Source organism: Callithrix jacchus, chromosome 1 (assembly GCF_049354715.1).
Source record: "Callithrix jacchus isolate 240 chromosome 1, calJac240_pri, whole genome shotgun sequence".
Taxonomy (NCBI): Eukaryota; Metazoa; Chordata; class Mammalia; order Primates; family Cebidae; genus Callithrix; species Callithrix jacchus.
This window is the reverse complement of record NC_133502.1, coordinates 118,200,084-118,217,782: the sequence shown is the minus strand read 5'-3', so window position 1 is coordinate 118,217,782 and position 17,699 is coordinate 118,200,084.

Here is a 17,699-nt window from a genome sequence, read left to right as displayed (position 1 = left end):
AAGCAAGGCTGGTTCAACATACACAAATCTATAAACGCAATCCACCACATAAATAGAACCAAAGACAAAAACCACATGATTATTTCAACAGATGCAGAGAAGGCCTTCAAGAAAATTCAACAGCCCTTTATGCTAAAAACTCTCAATAAACTAGGTATTGGTGGAATGTATCTCAAAATAATAAAAGCTGTTTATGACAAACCCACAGCCAATTTCATACTGAATGAGCAAAAACTGGAAGCATTCCCTTTGAGTATTTCACCACTTTTTAAAGCCCATATGTATATATCATTTACTAGCTTTTGAAAACATAGGTTTATGGTTACAATACTATTTTTCTATCTGTCATCCACCCCCTCAGGTAGCCACGAATACAGCAAAACAACGGACTCTAATTGTGTATAGCAAATGCTCCTGTGAGAAAAGGTTTTACACACTGAGTAATCACTGGATTAGCTCCAATAAAGAGAGCTTTGAATGTGGCATTTTACACACAACTGCCAACATAAATAATTAATCACAGTTCTCTGGGAATGTGACTTCAAAGAAGCTTTAACCTTATTTTTCTCCTTTCAGCAGCGCCAGAAATATGTTGGGTTATTGTTTTTAATCTAATCATGGTCTGTTGATTGTTAAGTTTACATTGGAGCTGAAGTAGGAAGCATGAAATGGGGAATATTAAAATGGCACAAAGCCTACTGTTTACCAAGAGTCAGCCATTTCACTTAAATAAATGTTTTCTAGATTGCTGATTCTTTTCTTAACTTCCAGGTTTCTGAAAAAGTTGATTCTGATATATTTTTGTCAGTTTTGTTGTTGCTTTTATGATAGGGAAAATTCATAGCATACACTATTCTGCCATTTTCTTTGGTATCATCCATCTAGATTATTAATTAAAAGATAAAAGTTATAACTGGTACTAACAAAAACCATCAATTAGACTAACTTGGCATCTGTAGAATAATTTATCCAAAAATAGAAAAATACATATTTTTTCTCAATCTCTCACTTAATATTTATCAATATAGAAAATATTTGGGGAAACATAACATATCTTAACAAATTTAAGGTAATTATATTTAGTTTTCTCAGACCATAATAAAATTAAAACTAGTAATCAATAATGGAAGATAACTAGAAAACATAAATAAATGAAGATTAAACAATATACTACTAGATAGCATAGCTCGTAAGTCTTAACATAAATTAAAATATATTTCAAACTAAATGATATTAATAATAAAACATTAAAATTTTTAGGTGACAGACAAAGCTGTGTATGGGGGAAAATGTATAGCATGAACATATGTGTGAAAAAGAAGAGATCTAAAATTAATATCTGAAGCTTTCTTCTTAGGTGACTAGAAAAGATCAATAAATTAAATGCAAACTAGGCAGAAAAATAATAAAAATTAAAGCAGAAATCAATAAAATAAAAAATGAATCAATACAGCAAATCAACAAAACACAAAGCTGTTTCTTTGAAAAGACCAGTGCAATTGATAAATCACTAGAAAAGATAACAAAAAGAAGAGACGAAAATATATTACTAATTTCAGAATTCAAACTGAGGTAATCACTACTGATCCTATAGACACTCAATGCATATAAAGGGATACTAATAACACTTCTATGCTCACAAGTTTGATAAATCTAGATGAATTGGACAAATTTCTAAAAAGATGCAATGTCCCCAAAACTTATACTAGGAGAAACAGAAAATCTGATTAGGATGATATTGATAATATCCCAAATCAGAATGTAACAGGATATGTGTAAATCTACAAAGCATGTAAGAATGATATTATATTAATTATCTATCATCTCTTCCAGAATATAGAAGTAGAGGGAATACATCTTAACCAATTCTGTAAAGCCAACATTACCCTCATACCAAAACAAATCACATTAAAATAAAGAAAAACTACAGAAAATACCTCTTATGATCATAGGTGTAAGTCCTGAAGAACTTATTAGTAAATTAATTTAACAATGTTTAAAAAAGTATTAGACATCACAGTCAAGTGAGATGTATTTCACATATGTAAGGGTAGTTAAACATTGAAAAATTTATTAATGTAATCCATTATATCAATAGGGTAAAGAACAAAATTACATGATTATATCAATGAATGCAGAAAAACTATTTGACAAAATCCAATACCCATTAATGGTAAAGACTCTCAACAGAATAGAAAAAAAAAATGAGAAATTACTCAACTTGATGAAGAATGTCTAAAAAACAGTGTCTTAATGGTAGAAATAGATGGTATCCCACTAAGATCAGGAGCAGGCAAAAAGGTCCATTCTCACCACTCCTAGTACATCATAATGTAAGTCTTATTTAGTGCAAAAAGATAAGAAAGGGAATTAAAAGTTATACAGATTGAGAAAGATAAAGTATTAGTATTTTTCTTCACACAAAAATCCCTTGAAACTGAAAGTGACTATATCAATAGCAAAGCTGCAGGATATAAGATTAACACACAAGACTCAGTTGTTTTATTATTGTGTCGGCAATGAATAATTAAAATTTGAAATTAAAAGAATACCATTTACATTAGCACCCCCCAAAAAATCTTAGGTATAAATCTAACAAAATACACAGAGAAAACTAAAAAGCATATGTTAAAAAATTTTTAATATTAAAATAAATGAAGAGATATTCTATGTACATGGATAGGAAGACTCAATATTGTCAAGATACTGGTTCTTACCAACTGAATTTATAGATTCAATGCAATTCCAATCAAATTCACTGCCAGTTATTTTTGTTGCTATCTACAAACTGATCCTAAGGTTGATATATAAAGGCAAAAGACACACAAAAGGACGTTGGCTTTATCAGTGATTTTGAAAAATCAACACTGAAAGGACAAAACTCTAAGTCAAAAACAATATAAAGGTGGCAAATAAGCATATGAAATGATGCTCAAAATCGTATGTCTTTAGAGAATTGGAATTAAGGAAAAACAATGTAAGCCAGTACACATCTATTAAAATGGCCAAAACCAAAAACACTGACATCAACAAATGTGAAGCAAAAGGAACTCTTATTCTTTGCTCGTGGAAATTCAAAATGGTATAGCAATTTTAGAATAGTTTGACAATTTCTTATAAAATTAAACCTACTATTATCATGTGATCTAGCAAACATTTTCCTTAGAATTGATCCAAATAAACTGAAAACTATGTTCACACACAAACCTTCACATGAATTTTTATAGTAAGTTGGAAATGACCAAGATGTCTTTCAATCAGTAAATTAATAAACAAACTGTGAACATCCACATGATGACATATTACTCAGTGATAAAAAGAGATGAGCTATCAATCCACCAGAAGACATAGAGGAATCTTAAATGCGTATTTCTAAGTGAAAGAAGCCAACCATATGACAAAATGGAAAAGGCAAAATGCTGGAAACAGTAAAAAGATTACTGGTTGCCAAAGGTTCAAGAAGAGTGACAGAGAAATAAGTAAGTGGGACAGAATTGAGCATGGTATGATAATAGTAAAAACATGATATAACACATTGGTCAAAACCCCTACGATACAAAATACAGAGTAAACTCTAATATAAACTATGACCTTTGGTTAATATTAATCTATCAATAACAACTCATCAAGTATAACAAATGTACCACACTAATATAAAATGTAAATAGTAAGGGAAAATGAAGTTAGGGGAGAGAAGGTATACAGACACTCACTGAACTTTTCACTGAGGTTTTTTGTTTTTTTCTATAAACCTGACTGTTCTAAAAAATAATTTAATTTCTAAATAAACTGTATTTTTTTTTCTATCTGTAAATACCAATGCTATTCTGCATGAAATGTTACACTGTATCTTCTTTGAGAGACTTTTGTTTGTTTTTCTGGTCATAGCTTTGTTTCTTCATCTTCAGTTGATGAGGAACAGTGGCATACTTCCATTTTAATTGTTTTAATTTGACATCCCAGAGAAGATTTAACAGTATTGTTGAGTTTTTATAAATGTTGTTTTTTTAGTCTATAGTCTATCTTTTATGGAAATCATGATCTCCTCTGGCAACCTTCCAACCCCATATACTCTCTTGTCTTTCTATTTTTATTGGATAGACTTTAAACTGAAAGTGAGTCCTTTTTTGTACAGCACCAAAACTCTTGGTTATATTGTTACACATCCCCCCCGCAACAACAAGGTATCTCAGAATGCTCCTGTTTGTGGGCTAAATATGTATATCAAAAACATATCCAATAAAAAATAAATTAATTTCTAGGTTTAATTTCCATTGCTTACTTCAAAGCTCTAATCAAGAGATACTTATTGTAACAAGTAATTTTTTACCCTAAAATAAGTAAGAAAAATGTCCCTAACCAAGATGAATATTGTCCATTTTGTTCATGATCAAATTTGCTTGTGATAAAATAGCCCAAGTCTGTCATTATACAGACAGACTTAGCACAGTCATAAAGTAAAAAATAAATTAGCATTTTATAAGAACATTTTCTAAAAAGAAAGTTATTTCTGCTTATATTGAAATCCATACTTAAAAATTCATTAACTTTCTCACATGTGGCTACTAATAGTCACTGTTTTACCAATTAAAATGTAACCAGTTCTAGGAAATATATTTACCAAAATTTAGTGGGGCAAATTATCTTGTTTTCTATTATTTCTACAGGAATTTTCTAGATGTACCATTCATTCCATTCATAGGGTGTGTGTGTTGTATTATTAGGTGTATAAATTATATATGTGTCAGCCCTCAAACAGTTTGCAACGCTGTTTTAATCACTTTCAAGCCAAGGGTTTTTTTGTTTGTTTAACACTGTTTAGAAATTAATCGTTGTCATTGCATTGTTAAGAGAAAAAATAAGACATTGACAAAGTGGCTACAATTTGTGCAGACTGTATATAAGTGAGATTATGCACAACCAGACCGAAAGCTTAAAAATATTAGTGCAGTAACCCTTTTTCTGATTGCTACATGAAAAGTGGTGTTCAAGAAAAAAATAGATGTTTTTTGCAAATACACAATAAGAAAAATGCTCCCACGGTTAGGTTTTAAAGGAAACTCTTTTTATATATAATAGACACACTCACACTCACCCTCCACTGCTTATTTCAAGAAAAATTGATAAGACAATAATATTTCTAATTTCTATAGTGTGACTTGCTATTAATGTAGTGAAGGATACATCTCTTCTAATTAATTTAGTAGAGTGTATTAAGAATCTAGACAGATGCAACATTTCTTAGCACTCCAAGAAAACGAGTGAAAGCAAATTAGTTTTAAAAGGATGGCATTTAAAAATAGAACAACCTAGCAGATTTACTTAGATGCCATTCACTGTAATAGCTTCTTATAATAGCTTTTTTAAATGCTAAGTTGGTACCAGCCACTGTACTCATCTAATTTTCACAACAATTCAATGAGGTAAGTTGTTATTATCTCTCATTTTACTGATGAATGGTTTGAGAGTCAGAGACAGTAAGCCACTTGTCCAGGGTCACAGAGCCAGAAAATACAGGAGGTGTGAAGTGAATTCAGAAATACAATTTTAAATCTTTGAAAAGTTGCTCTACATTGCCAGTCACTGGAAAACTTCATTTGGGTTTTAATACTTTACCTCTGGCATTCATTCATTCCTGTTTTAATTTAGTAAGCATTTACTGAGCAAAGCTATGTGACAAGCAGTAAACTAGAAATGAACTAGGACTGGAAATAAAGAAAACAAAGAGTTTACAATCCTGTAAGGAAGATGCATATTTCAGTCAAAAGTCACAATCTATTTAAAAATGTTCTTTTGAAATTAGTGTTATGTTTAATTGACAAATTATAATGTATACATTTATCAGATGTGAAATGTGATGTATTTTGATATATGCATACAATGTGGAATGTTTAACTCCATTTAATTAACATATCCATGATCTTAATTAATTAATTAATTTTATTTTTGAGATAGGGTCTCAGTGTGTCACCAAGGCTGGTGAGCAGTGGCATGGTCACAGCTCACTGCAGTCTCAAGTTCCCACACTCAAGCGATCCTCCCATATTGATGCCTCCTGAGTAGCTTGGACTATAGGCATGTCCCACCATGCCAGGCTATTTTTTTTTTTAATTTCCTGTAGAGACATGGGCTCACTATATTGCTCAGGCTGGGATGGAACTACTGGACTTAAGTGATCTTTCCAGCTTGGTTTCCCAAAGCACTGGGATTACAGGGGTGAGCCAACATAACCATCATTACCTATCATATTTATGGTAAAACATTTAAAATGTACTCTTAGTTACTTTGAAATACATAATACACTATTATTGACTATACTCCCCTTGCTTTATAATAGATCTCAAAACTACTTCTGCTGTGTATACTTCTGATAACCGTCATTCCCCAATCTACTTTTAGGAGTTCAATTGTTTTAGTGTACCTGTCAGTGAGATCATGCAGCAGTTGTCTTCCTATTCCTGGTTTACTTCATTCAGCATAATGTCCTGTAGTTTCATCCATGTTGTTGAAAATGACAAATTTTCCTTCTTTTTAAAGGCTGAATAGTATTCCATTTTTTATACATACTATATTTTCTTTCTTTATTCATTAATGTACACTTAGGATGATTTTGTATCTCAGTTACTGTGAATAATGTCGGGGTGAGCATGGGAGTGTAGATATCCTTTCAACATACGAATATGAATTCCTTTGAATATTTGCCCAGAAGTAGAATTTTTTAATCCTATAGTAGCTCTATTTTTTTATTTTTGAGAAAATTCCATAGAATTTTCCATAATGACTGTACTATTTTATATTCTCACTAACAAATTACAAGAGTTCTCTTTCCTCAACATCTTTCATCTTTTTTATAAAAGCCATCTTAACAGGTATAAAATTTTACTCATTGCGGTTTCCCAGTTCTGTAGTACTGTAGCACTTGATGTAGACATCAAGGGGATGTCTCAGTCTTTTCCTTGTGTTTTGGGGTATTTTCAGAGTTATTCTTTCTGTGGATAGTTGCCAATGTATTTCTGTACGTGAGACTGGAGAGTGACAACGCCTAGTTTGCCATCTTACTGATATCACTCCACAATCCATGTTTATCAATAAGTTCATTTGAGAAGGCTAAAGGTGCATATTAGCATAGTGTACCTAAAAATCTACAGGGTAGTGGAAAGTTTCAGGATTCTGGCACAAGCTGACCCAGGTGTAAATAGTTTGACTGGAGGCAGGTAAGGTTAACCCATGTCACTTGAGCATGGAACAAAGTGTGACTGCTGACCAAGCTTTGGGTATAGTGTGAGAAACAAAGAAATGACCAACTCACTATGCATAAAAATAGAGAAAGCAAGAATGGAGTCCAGAGCAAATGGCCAGAAAAAGAAAACAAGAAAGACAGAACAAGGCTGGGTCCAAGCTTAGAAACACATATAGTGAGAGAAAAAGAGGAATTGGTTGCAAAGGTTATTGTGAGTAGGTAATGGTGAATGACTATAAGCCAGCCTGACAATTCTCCAGTGGCATTTTCATATTATTTTTCCTGTCTTTGCAAATGACCATGTTCATTTAGAGGAGTCCAGCTTGTTCTATTACCCACAATACACTACTGATTTCTATCTTTTATTAAACCATCTCTATTTCTCCCTCAAATTTTGAAACCACTTTGATAAAGCAACCTGACATTTTAAAAGTTTTAAAACAAGAAAATCTAAGTCATATACTTTATTAACCTAAAACCTATCTTGCAAATCTATCTAAAATTAAAGCAAGCCTGGGCCACATGGTGAAACCCTATCTCTACAAAAGATGATTTTTAAGTTGGCCAAGCTAATTTTAGTAGCTGGGATTATAATGCATTCCACCTGTAGTCCCAGCAACTCCATAGGTGGGAACATCACTCTAGCCCACAAGGTAGAGGCTGCAGTGAGCACTTATTGTGTCACTGTACTCCACCTGAGTAACAGAGCAGGAACTTATCTAAAATAATAAACAAACAAATAAGTAAATAAATAAATAGAATGTTTAACAGAGAATACAAAATTACGCTTATCACTGAGGAAGGATAAGGCAGAAAAGAAATTGTGTATGTTCTTGACTATGATCTGAGCAGGAAAAGAAAGTACTTTTTTTTTTTTTTAATTTTTTATTGAATTTTAGGTTTTGGGGTACGTGAGCAGAGCGTGCAAGACAGTTCCGTAGGTATGCACATGGCAGTGTGCTTTGCTTTGCTTCTCCCCTTCACCCACATTTGGCATTTCTCCCCAGGCTATCCCTCCCCACCTCCCCCTCCCACTGGCCCTCCCCTTTTCCCCCCAATAGACCCATGTTTAGTACTCCCCTTTCTGTGTCCATGTGTTCTCATTTTTCATCACCCGCCTATGAGTGAGAATATGCGGTGTTTCATTTTCTGTTCTTGTGTCAGTTTGCTGAGGATAATGTTCTCCAGATTCATCCATGTCCCTACAAATGACACAAACTCATCATTTCTGATTGCTGCATAATATTCCATGGTGTATATGTGCCACATTTTTCCAATCCAGTCTATTATCTGTGGGCATTTGGGTTGACTCCAGGTCTTTGCTATTGTAAACAGTGCTGCAATGAACATTCGTGTACATGTGCCCTTATAGAACGATTTATAGTCTTTTGGATATATACCCAGTAATGGGATTGCTGGGTCAAATGGAATTTCTATTTCTAAGGCCTTGAGGAATCGCCACACTGTCTTCCACAATGGTTGAACTAATTCACACTCCCACCAACAGTGTAAAAGTGTTCCTTTTTCTCCACATCATCTCCAGCATCTGTTGTCTCCAGATTTTTTAATGATCACCAATCTAACTGGCGTGAGATGGTATCTCAATGTGGTTTTGATTTGCATCTCTCTGATGACCAGTGACGATGAGCATTTTTTCATATGATTGCTGGCCTCATATATGTCTTCTTTTGTAAAGTGTCTGTTCATATCCTTTGCCCAATTTTGAATGGGCTTGTTTGTTTTTTTCCTGTAAATCTGTTTAAGTTCTTTGTAAATTCTACATATCAGCCCTTTGTCAGATGGGTAAACTGCAAAAATTTTTTCCCATTCTGTTGGTTGCCGATTCACTCTAGTGACTGTTTCTTTTGCTGTGCAGAAGCTGTGGAGTTTCATTAGGTCCCATTTGTCTATTTTGGCTTTTGTTGCCAATGCTTTTAGTGTTTTGTTCATGAAGTCCTTGCCTACTCCTATGTCCTGGATAGTTTTGCCTAGATTTCCTTCTAGGGTTTTTATGGTTCCAGGTCTTATGTTTAAGTCTTTAATCCATCTGGAGTTAATTTTAGTGTAAGGTGTCAGGAAGGGGTCCAGTTTCTGCTTTCTGCACATGGCTAGCCAGTTTTCCCAACACCATTTGTTAAACAGGGAATCCTTTCCCCATTGCTTGTTTTTGTAAGATTTATCAAAGATTGTATAGTTGTAGATATGTTGTGTTGCCTCCGGTGCCTCTGTTTTGTTCCATTGGTCTATATCTCTGTTTTGGTACCAGTACCATGCTGCTTTGATTACTGTAGCCTTGTAGTATAGATTAAAATCCGGTAGTGTGATGCCCCCCCCCCCGCCGCTGTGTTCTTTTTGCTTCGAATTGACTTGGCTATGCGGGCTCTCTTTTGGTTCCATATGAAGTTCATGGTGTTTTTTTCCAGTTCTGTGAAGAAAGTCAATGGTAGCTTGATGGGGATAGCGTTGATTCTGTAAATTACTTTGGGCAGTATAGCCATTTTCACGATATTAATTCTTTCTAACCATGAACATGGAATGTTTCTCCATCTGTTTGTGTCCTCTCTGATTTCGTTGAGCAGTGGTTTGTAGTTTTCCTTGAAGAGGTCCCTTACATTCCTTGTGAGTTGTATTCCAAGGTATTTTATTCTTTTTGTAGCAATTGTGAATGGCAGTTCGTTCTTGATTTGGCTTTCTTTAAGTCTGTTATTGGTGTAGACGAATGCTTGTGATTTTTGCACATTGATTTTATATCCTGAGACTTTGCTGAAGCTGCTTATCAGTTTCAGGAGTTTTTGGGCTGAGGTGATGGGGTCTTCTAGGTATACTATCATGTCGTCTGCAAATAGAGACAATTTGGCTTCCACCTTTCCTATTTGAATGCCCTTTATTGCTTTTCCTTGCCTGATTGCTCTGGCTAGAACTTCCAGTACTATATTGAATAGGAGTGGTGAGAGAGGGCATCCTTGTCTAGTGCCAGATTTTAAAGGGAATGCTTCCAGTTTTTGCCCATTCAGTATGATATTGGCTATTGGTTTGTCATAAATAGCTTTTATTACTTTGAGATACGTTCCATCGATACTGAGTTTATTGAGGGTTTTTAGCATAAAGGGCTGTTGAATTTTGTCAAATGCCTTCTCTGCGTCAATTGAGATAATCATGTGGTTTTTGTTTTTGGTTCTGTTTATGTGGTGAATTACGTTGATAGACTTGCGTATGTTGAACCAGCCTTGCATCCCCGGGATGAATCCTACTTGATCATGATGAATAAGTTTTTTGATTTGCTGTTGCAATCGGCTTGCCACTATTTAATTGAAGATTTTTGCATCTATGTTCATTATGGATATTGGCCTGAAGTTTTCTTTTCTTGTTGGGTCTCTGCCGGGTTTTGGTATCAGAATGATGTTGGTCTCGTAAAATGATTTGGGAAGGCTTCCCTCTTTTTGGATTGTTTGAAATAGTTTTAGAAGGAATGGTACCAGCTCTTCTTTGTGTGTCTGGTAAAATTCGGCTGTGAACCCATCTGGACCTGGGCTTTTTTTGTGTGGTAGGCTCTTAATTGCTGCCTCGACTTCTGACCTTGTTATTGGTCTATTCATAGTTTCAGCTTCCTCCTGGTTTAGCCTTGGGAGGACACAGGAGTCCAGGAATTTATCCATTTCTTCCAGGTTTACTAGTTTATGTGCATAGAGTTGTTTGTAATATTCTCTGATGATGGTTTGAATTTCTGTGGAGTCTGTGGTGATTTCCCCTTTATCATTTTTTATTGCATCTATTTGTTTGTTCTCTCTTTTATTTTTAATCAATCTGGCTAGTGGTCTGTCTATTTTGTTGATCTTTTCAAAAAACCAGCTCTTGGATTTATTGATTTTTTGAAGGGTTTTTCATGTCTCAATCTCCTTCAGTTGAGCTCTGATCTTAGTTATTTCTTGTCTTCTGCTGGGTTTTGAGTTTCTTTGATCTTGCTCCTCTAGCTCTTTCAGTTTTGAGGATAGGGTGTCAATTTTGGATCTCTCCATTCTCCTCATATGGGCACTTATTGCTATATACTTTCCTCTAGAGACTGCTTTAAATGTGTCCCAGAGGTTCTGGGATGTTGTGTCTTCATTCTCATTGGTTTCGAAGAACTTCTTTATTTCTGTCTTCATTTCATTGTTTACCCAGTCAACATTCAAGAGCCAGTTGTTTAGTTTCCATGAAGCTGTGCGGTTCTGGGTTGGTTTCTGTATTCTGAGTTCTAACTTGATTGCACTATGGTCTGAGAGGCTGTTTGTTATGATTTCAGTTGTTTTGCATTTGTTGAGCAGTGCTTTAGTTCCAATTATGTCGTCAATTTTAGAGTAGGTGTGATGTGGTGCTGAGAAGAATGTGTATTCTGTGGATTCGTGGTGGAGAGTTCTGTAAATGTCTATCAGGTTTGCTTGCTCCAGGTCTGAGTTCAAGCCCTGGATATCCTTGTTGATTTTCTGTCTGTTTAATCTGTCTAATATTGACAGTGGCGTGTTAAAGTCTCCCACTATTATTGTGTGGGAGTCTAAGTCTCTTTGTAAGTCATTAAGAACTTGCCTTATGTATCTGGGTGCTCCTGCATTGGGTCCATATATGTTTAGGATCGTTAGCTCTTCTTGTTGTATCGATCCTTTTACCATTATGTAATGGCCTTCTTTGTCTCTTTTGATCTTTGTGGCTTTAAAGTCTATTTTATCAGAGATGAGAATTGCAACTCCTGCGTTTGTTTGCTCTCCATTTGCTTGGTAAAGCTTCCTCCATCCCTTTATTTTGAGCCTTTGTGTATCCTTGCATGTGAGATGGGTTTCCTGGATACAGCACACTGATGGGTTTTGGATTTTTATCCAATTTGCCAGTCTGTGTCTTTTGATTGGTGCATTTAGTCCATTTACATTTAGGGTTAATATTTTTATGTGTAAATTTGATACTGCCATTTTGATGCTAAGTGGCTGTTTTGCCTGTTAGTTGTTGTAGATTCTTCATTATTTTGATGCTCTTTAGCATTTAGTGTGATTTTGAAATGGCTGGTACTGGTTGTTCCTTTCTATTTGTAGTGCCTCTTTTAGGAGCTCTTGTAAAGCTGGCCTGGTGGTGACAAAATCTCTGAGTACTTGCTTGTTCGCAAAGGATTTTGTTTTTCCTTCACTTCTGCAGCTCAGTTTGGCTGGATATAAAATTCTGGGTTGAAAGTTCTTTTCTTTAAGAATGTTGAATATTGGCCCCCACTCTCTTCTGGCTTGTAGTGTTTCTGCAGATATCTGCTGTGAGTCTGATGGGCTTCCCTTTGTGGGTGACCCAACCTTTCTCTCTGGCTGCCTTTAGTATTTTCTCCTTTATTTCAACCTTGTTGAATCTGACGATTATGTGCCTTGGGGTTGCTCTTCCTGCAGAATATCTTTGTGGTGTTCTCTGTATTTCCTGTATTTGAGTGTTGGCCTGTCTTGCTAGGTGGGGGAAATTTTCCTGGATAATGTCCTGAAGAGTATTTTCCAGCTTGGATTCATTCTCTTCGTCCCCTTCTGGTACACATATCAAACGTAGGTTAGGTCTTTTCACATAGTCCCACATTTCTTGGAGACTTTGTTCATTCCTTTTTGCGCTTTTTTCTCTAATCTTGGTTTCTCGTTTTATTTCATTGAGTTGGTCTTCGACTTCAGATATTCTTTCTTCTGCTTGGTCAATTCAGCTATTGAAACTTGTGCATGCTTCACGAAGTTCTCATATTGTGTTTTTCAGCTCCTTTATTTCATTCATATCCCTCTCTAAGTTATCCATTCTTGTTATCATTTCCTCATATCTTTTTTCAAGTTCCTTAGTTTCTTTGCATTGATTTAATACATGTTCTTTTAGCTCACAAAATTTCTCATTATCCACCTTCTGAAGTCTAATTCCGTCATTTCTTCACAGTCATTCTCCGTCCAGCTTTGTTCCCTTGCTGGTGAGGAGTTTTGGTTCTTTCTAGGAGGCGAGGTGTTCTGGTTTCGGGTGTTTTCCTCCTTTTTTCGCTGGTTTCTTCCCTTCTTTGTGGATTTATCCGCTTGTTGTCTGCATAGTTGCTGACTTTTCGATTGGGTCTCTGAGTGGACACCCAGATTGTTGATGATGAAGTATTTCTGTTACTTGGTTTTCCTTCTACCAGTCTAGCCCCTTCGCTGTACAACTGCTGAGGTCCACTCCAGGCCCTGCTTGTCTGGGGTGCACCTCTAGCAGCTGTGGCACAGTGAGGGATGCCACCAGTTTCTTTTTCTGCTATCTTTGTCCCAGGATGATGCCTGCCAAATGTCAGTCTTTTGGATATAGAGGGGTCAGGGAGCTGCTTGAGGAGACAGTCTGTACTTTATAGGAGCTCAATTGCTGAGCTGTGATCTCTGTTGTTCCTTCAGGGCTGTTAGGCTGCTATGTTTGATTCTACTGCAACAGAGCTCATTAAAAAGACCTTTTTTTTCTCAAATGCTCTGTGTTGGGGGGTTTGGGCTTTATTTTTGGATGTCCGTTGAGGTGTCCTGCCCAGCTAGGAGGCAGAGTAGCCACTGTTTTCCTGCTGAGGCTCCACCCTGCTGTTGTGAGGCTCGCCCTGTTGGGGCAGGCTCTGCTGTTCTGCTGTGGTCTCTGCCACGCCCTTAGGCAGAGTCTCTCTGTTGTAGCAGGTTGCCTCGGCAATGGCAGGCTGCATCATCAGTGGGCGTGTATCTCAGTAGGGATGGGTTGCCTCGGCAACGGCTGTCTGCGTCAGCAGTGGGCGTGTATCTCAGTTGGGGCGTGTTGCCTTGGTAATGGTGGACGCCCCTCCTTCACAGAGCGTCTCAGACCGACTGCACGGGGATCATTTGAAATCGCGGTTTTGTTCGTCCCACTGGGCTAGCCCAAACGCTCTGTCCCTGCAATCCCCTGGGCTGGCCCACTGTCCAAGTCTCGTTCAGTCTCAAGTCCAGCCCTCTCAAGTCTCAGGTTGCCGGTTCAACAGGGCACCCGGACAAGCGCGCCGTGTGGGAAGCGATGGGTAGGGCCGGCCGCCGCCACCCTGGCTGCTGGCTTTGCCAGGCAGAGGTACTCCCAGGTGTCCCGCGTCTCCTTTATGCTTGGGAATTTCCCCGTTCTGTGGGCAACAAAGATCAGTCTGGAAATCCAGCTCCGACTCACCTCGCCACGGATTCAAGGAGAGCTCCAATCCTGGGTTGTTCTCACAGTGCCATCTTGAGTCCTCCCCTCAAGAAAGTACTTTTAAGATAATGGAAATATTCTATTTCTTGATCAGAGTGGTATGTCTGTTTAAATTCATTTAATTATTATCTTTTAAAATTATCATATATCCTAATATTTTTATATATTATATCTTTTATAATAGTTATTATAAGCATTAGAAAGAATTAGCTCCCCAAAGAAAAACCAACAAACAAATATGTACACACACACACACACACGTGTATATATGGAAAGAAAGTGTGAAATAACAGGATCTAGTTGAAGGAAATTACCAGTAAATTTGTGTACAGATGAAGGAAATAATAAAAGGAGCCAGGTGGCCAGGTAAGAACCAGAAAGTGAACGGTCTTCAGAGTCCAGAAATTTGCTCATATTCCCAAAAGCTCTAGGTAAATACAGCAACATGTTAATAAATGCTAACCAGATCATTTATCTGTTAATGACAACAAATAATATTGTGTATATCTGGAAGACACTGATTATTTCAAACATTTAACACATATTTACGGAGTATCTCTTAGGCATATGATCTAGGTACTAGCGAATAAAGATGAATAAAACACACAATACTTGCCTTCATGGAAATAGGATTTTCATGTCAAGAGACAGGTAATAAATCTATAAATACATTAACAATGTTATTTTGTTATGATAAAAAGTGGTGATGAAAACTATAAAGCACAGAGCATCTCTTCACAGTAACAAGCAGATTAAGAAATTAAATAGAACAATTAACAAAGGTCTCCCAAAGAAGAACAAAGAGTAGATGAGAAGGGAGCTGCACAAATCTCAGAGAAAATAGAGGCAAAGGGAGCAGCAAGTCCAACCCACTTCCCACAGGATGAAGTATGCTTGCAGACATGAAGAACATGGAGATCAGTTTCACTGGATCTGAGTGACTGACAGGAACAGCAGGAAGAGGTGAGATGGAGGGAAGGAAAAGACCACGAAAGGATTGTTGACTTTTTACTGACGCTGGCTTATACTTAGAATGATGATAGCTGTTAGTGTTGAGCAGAGGAGTGACTTGTTCTCATTTCAGTTTAACATTGCTGTTAGGAAAACAGGTGAAGTCGGGCTACTGTCATAATCCAGGTGAAAGATAATGTCGGCTTGACCCACAACAATTGCAGTGGAAGCTATGACAGTTCTGGATAAATTTTGAACCCTAAAGATGTTATTGTCTTATTAAATAAGGATAGTGAGAGAAAGAAACTGAAGCTAATATTAAAGCTTTGGGGTTTCGTTTGTTCTCCTAAATAGGAGGAACAATTGAATCCTTATTAATTTAGACAAAAATGATTTTGAAAGTGCAAATATGGGGAAAAGTTCATGAGCTCAATATTTGCTATACTGCGTATGAGATGCTTATATGACATGCAAAAAGACATATTGAGTAGTTAGAAATGTAAGTTAAAAGTGTAGAGGACAGCTTCTGAAATAAAGTATGATTTTGAGAAACATCTATATATATATCTATATCTATATTTCTATCTATGTCTATCTATCTATCTATCTATCTATCTACACAAACACACACTACTTAAATCCTGGTTTCTGAATGAAATCACTAATACAGTGAAACAGAGCAGGGAAAACTCATAGGAATTGCCAAATGAGGACAATTAGAAGGAGGCTGGGCATGGTGGCTCCCGTCTGTAATCTCAGCACTCCGGGAGGCCAAGGCGCATGGATTGCCTGAGCTCAGGAGTTTTAGACCAGCCTGGGCAACATGGTGAAATTCCGTCACTACTAAAATACAAAAACATTAGCGAGGTATGGTCACATGCACCTGTCATCCCAGCTACTTGGAAGGCTGAGGCAGGAGAATTTGCTTGAAACTGGGAGGCGGAGGTTGCAGTGAGCTGAGATTGCACCATTGCACTCCAGCCTGGATGACAGAGTGAGACTTCATCTAAAAACAAACAAACAAAAAATGAGCAAAGGAGTCTGAAAAGTGTCCAATATTGAAGGAGTTAGAATAAGGCAAGGTAGTATCCTATCCTGGAAGCCAAGTGTAGAAGATATTTTAAGGAAGAAATGATGCTCAAAAGTGTCAAGTTTTGCTGGCAGATCATGGGAGATGAGGACAAAGCCCTTTTACTTTTCTCCCAGTGAAGCTTCCCTCAGGTTATAAAGGGTGGCCATTGTCATCTTATTTGGGACAATACAAAATCAAAATGTATCTTGTGTTCATTTAACCTTCGAATTCCATCCTCTGTTTTACCTAATGGAAATATTTTCTAAATAATTATAATGGTAAAAGTAAATACTTACTGAATATATATTTTATACATTATAATGTATTAAGTGCATTATAAATATTATCCTAGTAATTTTTATCTTTTGGAGAAGGATGAACATCACTTCTTCCTTTCATCAGAATAGAAAATTGAGATTAACAGGAGTTAAATTAAATACTTACTTAAAATTATACAACAGTAAAAGATACATTTGTCAGTAGTTTATTGCTTACTACTCCATTTTGTACACTACATTTGTTTTTTCTCCCTTACTCCAAAAGTGCATGTTCCCTTTTAACTATGCCTTCCAAAATGAACACATCCAGTTTAGATTGATGCTTGCCTAAATGCTTCTTCATTGATTTTATTTTACCTATTATGGAAATTATATGCTTCATAATTCATTTTAAAATTACATTTCCCCAAAATATAATATGGGTTCTGAGGGGCAGAACTATGCCTATCTTTTCCTCTTTGCATCTTAGTACTTATCTAGAGACTAGAACATAGTAAATTATTAGTAAATATATTTTAAAAGTTTGAAACCTGAACATCAAAACCAGATCTAGCTTCAAAGACTTATTGATGCTACTATAAATATCCTTCCTCCATTCATAAACCTGATCACTATTAGGAGATCCCATCCAGTGGCTTTAGCTGTAATTACAAATAAATATAATCTCTGCTAGTAAGTTTTTATGTTTTTACCCAGTTTAACTCATTTAAATTTTACAAGAGTTATGTTGTAATATGCAATTTATGCAAAATTGAAACCAGAGTTTCTCAACATGGAAAATGCTAAGTAATACATTTACAAAAAGAAGTAGATTGCTAAGTAATTTGTAAATGGTCATATTTTCAATAAATACTTATTCTCAATAGGATGACAATAATTATCAAGCACCCTGAAAATGCATACAAAGATGATTAGCAATTGTTAAATTGCACATCCTCCTGGATTTATATCTCTGATGATTAGTGAAGTTAATATGGGACTTCCTGACCAA